Source organism: Orycteropus afer, unplaced genomic scaffold (assembly GCF_000298275.1).
Source record: "Orycteropus afer afer isolate SDZICR_OR568_19922 unplaced genomic scaffold, OryAfe1.0 scaffold00483, whole genome shotgun sequence".
Classification (NCBI taxonomy): Eukaryota; Metazoa; Chordata; class Mammalia; order Tubulidentata; family Orycteropodidae; genus Orycteropus; species Orycteropus afer.
In genome coordinates, this window is record NW_006922070.1 from 810,205 (window position 1) to 815,100 (window position 4,896).

Genomic DNA, 4,896 nt, shown 5'->3' on the forward strand with positions numbered 1-4,896 from the left:
CTGTGTTAATTGGTTTCCCTTTTCTTTGTTGAAGAGGGTCTGTGCAGTCCTTCTACCTAGTCCGCCATCTTGCTGGAACTCTCCAATGGTTGTGCTATTGTAATGGCTTGTAGTGTGGCCTTAATTTTTACTTATTTCTTTACTAACATTCATGGAGTCCTTGGGTGGTGCAAATGATTAAGGGTCTACTAGTCAAAAGGTTGGTAGTTCAAACCCACCTACAGGTACCTTGGAAGACAGGCCTGAAATCTCCTTCGGAAAGGTCACAGCCTTGTCAATCATATGCAGCAGTTCTGCTCTGCACACGTGGGTCACCATGAGTCGGAATTGACTCAGTGGCGACTAACAACAACATTAACATTTAACTATCTGGAGAACACTTTGTGTTCAGAAAATTTGATTTGGAGAAAAGATACCAAAGTGTATCAAAGTGTTCAGAAAATTTGATTTGGAGAAAAGATAAATTTTGGCTTTGATATAGGTAAAGTGTATGTAGAAAAATATTTTTCCAGGAAAATAATATTTTTTATGTTTGAATGCAAAGGATTTTTTTCTTCCCTTTGAGGTGAGATGAGGATTGTTGTTTATTTTGTTTCTTAATAACCAAGGCTGAACAATTACAATTTCTGATTGTCTTCTGTACTATATTTTTTATGTCTTTTCTTGTCATTAAGTTAATGTCTCAAAGTTAAATAAAACCAAACTCACGGCCATCAAGTCGATTTTAAATAAGAATGAGAGAAAAGTCAGCAACTTCATGGTATATTTCCTTTTACCTAATTATTTAACCTACAATATATTGAAAATCTGATTTAGAACTTTAAAGTTGTAGAGGTATAATTGGTGTTGGATTTGGAGGTTGTGAAATGAGAAGGTTTAGTTCAGAGAAGCGGGCATTGGTGGTTCAGTGGTAGAATTCTTGCCTTCCATGTAGGAGACCCTGGTTCCGTTCCTGGTCAATAGACTACTTGTCTGTCCCTGGACTTTTGTGTGTTCCTGTGATGCTGAACCGATTTCAGTGCAGCGTCCAGACTTAGATGGACCAGGAAGAAAGGCCTGGTGATCACCTTCCAGATATCAGCCAGTGAATATCCTGTGGATCACAGCAGTGCACTCTGCCGCTGGTCAGAAGAATGGCACAGGACCAGACAGCATTTCCTTCCATTGTGCATGGGATTGCCACGTGTCAGGGCCATCTCCACAGCAGTTAATAACAACAATTTTGATGATCCCAGTTCTATGTTATTTAGGTGCTTTCCCCCCATCAGTCTGAAAACAGAAAATGCAAACTTCTCACCATGAAACTAGGAACTCAAACGAGGAGGAAAATGTTGGTTATAATTTGGATGAACTAATTTGTTGAAAATTTGTTGGGATGACTGCCCCAGTGGCTTGCCACTGCTACTTATAACTGCCTTTCTCCTGAAAGATTTATCTGTCAGGGCCTGTGAATTGATATGGAGGATTAAACTTGAAATTTCAGGCTTTACTTATAGAAGGAGGGGAAAGATTCATTCTCTCTGGCTACATGTTACATCAGACGTTTGGACCCAAGTGTAAATCCAGGGTCAACGTTTGACTGTAATTAGCAGATTTTGAAAGATTTCTAGGGTAATTGAAAGGATCTATTCTATGGTATCATACCTACAGGGATAGGGATTTTACTAAACGTAAAAGTATCAAGTTCGTGACCTGGAATAAAGATGTTTCAGAAGGAGGTAGTTCTAAGTTGCAGAGGAAGGAATTTAGTTTTTTGTCAAGAATTATGAAGTGCCTCATCAAGAAGTTAAGTGTCTTGATACTGTTATATTTAAGGCTGGAGGAGTGGGGAGTATGGATAGGGAATATGCAGCTATATCATCAGGTCCATTTAAAATTATTCAGAGACTGAAAATCCTGTGGGTCACATAGGTCTGATCAACAGCTGCTTACAGGGATGGCATGGGACCAGGTAGTGTTTCGTTCCTTTGTGAATGGGGTCATCATAAGTCAGGTGCTGACTCTACAGCAGCCAGCAACAACAGAAATGTTTCTGCTGTGGAGCACATTGTTAATTCCTTCCAGCTGTCCCTTGACTAATTACACTTTCAAATCCAAAAAAAAATGTGCATAATTTTTTCCTCAATAGAGAAGGTCTCTCTGTCTTAGCAATTACTAAAATGCTCGCTAAAAAAGATACATATCTATTTCTGGTATCACCAGAATCATTTGTGACCTAGTAGGAACGTGGATAAGAGCTTTCCTAAGTCTAAGACCATGGGTTCAGGCCTGGTGCTTAGTGGGTAAAGCATTTGGCTGCTAACCAGAAGGTCAGTGGTTCAAATCCACTGGCTGCTCCATGGAAAGAAGATGGGGCAATCTACTTCTGTAAAGATTTACAGCCTCGGAAACCCAATAGGGATCTCTGTGTTGGAATGGACTCGATAGCAGAGAGTTTGGTTTTGGCTCTTTTCTTTCCTGTCAGAGGGGCAGTAACTGACACCGGGTGTGATGATGCAGAGCCATTGTCTGCTAGTAGAAACACAACCTAAAATTTATGCCTTCCAGATCAATAGAATCCCCATCAAAATCCTTGTATATTATTGGGATGTATTAGATGGCAAGATAACATACCAGAGCCTCATGTAAGGACAGTAACTCTATACAAAAAAATAAAAAACCAAACTCATTGCTGTCAAGTCGGAGCCAACTCATAGTGACCCCTCCTTGGGTTTCCAAGGCAGTATCTCTACAGAATTGCCCAACCTTCTTTCCAAGGAGTGGCTGGTGGGTTTGAACTGCCAGCCTTCTGGTTATCAGTCAAGTGCCTTAGGCGCTACACCACCAGAGCTCCCTCCCTACAGTAACTCTAGAATTGAGTAAAAAGATAGATGTGAATGGATTTTTTCCCTCAGAAATGAAAGTGGTTTGCAGAAATGAGAATAATGTTGACATAATCATTTTGCATAAAGAGCTTATCATTTTTAAAAAAATTAAAAAGGAAAACAAAATTTTAAAGGTAAATAAATACTAAATTATAACACTGATACTAGAAATATCTTATTTTTTTTCTCATTTCCCTGTTGACACTCTACTACCATATATCAGTTTGTCACCACAGAAATATATTTTACAAAAGCACAAGATTATATTTTTTTCCCTTTAACTATCAAACTCTATGTGATGGATTTGCTAAGACTCAGTAATTATTTTTAAAAATAATCATTTATTAAATTGACCCATTTATTTTTAAGTTTCTTTTCTTCCATCTCATTATATTTCTACAAATTAGTTTGGTGCCATAACTTTTGAAATCAGTATTTTTCTCTGGTTGTACATAGTTGAAATTGTTTGCAGAGGACATTGAGTAACCTGTTGGTTCTGAGAAGAGTTTCTGATGTGTGCTTTTCTATTACTGAAAACCAGATGAATGCCTGACAAATGGCGTCTTTGTCTTGTTTCTTCAGAGCTGCATAGAAAAACTAACTGCATGTAGAATGGACAAATGCTTTCCATCTTTAATAGGAAAGAAGCAATAGAAGTAAGATTTTATCTGATTAAAGCCATACATTTCTGTAAACAGTTCTGTTTCCTAAGTAATCTGGAGTGCGTTAAACTCAATTTTATGTTGAAGAGTTGGAGGCCATTCATTTATTCAGCTTTGGTAACTGTTAATAATGAAAGTATTTGCTATTTAGCATATTCAAAGAAGGTTTTGTTTGTTGGTTGGCTTGCTTATCCCCATTCATTTTTATGCTAAATTTTTGAGAGATTTAACAAACATCATGACAACTGTGCCAGTGAAAGGATTAAAAACTAAATAAAAGTTCACCCCTAAAAAAAATCAAAGTCTTCTTAGCTTTCCTTGCTTCCTTCCAGATCCTTTCTCTTTAAATCTGCAGTAGTTGTAGATTTTATGTCTTTTATTCAAAAGAGCCAAGATTAATCAAGTATTTTTACCAAGACAATGCTTTATTTAGTTAAATGACAAGCAGGTATGCCTCATTTTGTATAGCATTTGGGTTTCTAAATATAGTATATGCCATTTTCACATAATCTTATATTGGTAGTGCTCCCTAATTCTTGATCTTTGTGGGTTTCTGTTTATATAAAAGGGAGCTCTGGTGGCGTAGTGCCTAACCGGAAGTCTGGTGCTTCAAACCCACCCACCACTCCTCTGAAGGAATCTACTTCCATAGAGATACCACCTCCTAAACCCAAGGAGGGAACTCTTAAATGATAGAGATGTTTCAGCACTTATTAAGTGCCCCTGTTGGGCTTTATATAAAAAATCCAGCTGTTCACGTCTTGATTCTCTTTAAGCAGAACACTTTCTTACCTTAATCTTCTAGATGTATAACATGAGAAATAGCCACCTAAGGGTTAATTACCTACAACCATTTGTGTCAATTCAGACAAAGTAACCTCCATTGGGTTTCCAAGGCTATAAATCTTTATGGAAGTAGATTGCCTCATCTTCCTCCCTCAGAGCAACTGGTGGGTTTGAATTGCCAAACTTCTGGTTAACAGCTGAATGCCTTTCTAAGGGTTAATTAAGGGTAGAAATTAGTACATATTTAATTTATAGAAACAGTGACAGGTTTCAACTTTTGAAGCCTGAATATTGACAAAATTGAACATGTCATTTGGATTTGCAAATTTCATATATCTGTTTTTTCCAGCAAGCACTTACAAAGTACCTGTTTGGGATTCTTTCAGGTAGTAAGGAGGATATTTAAAATGTGTAAAACTTTTATTTTCACTGCCATGAAACTTTTCCTGCACTTTCAGTTTTCTTCAGGATTTTTAAAAATATTCTTCGAATTCACTCCATTTTTTTTTTTTTAATTGTGATTTGGGTGAAGATTTACAGAGCAAATTCACTTTCCATACAGCAGTTCACATATACTTTGTCTC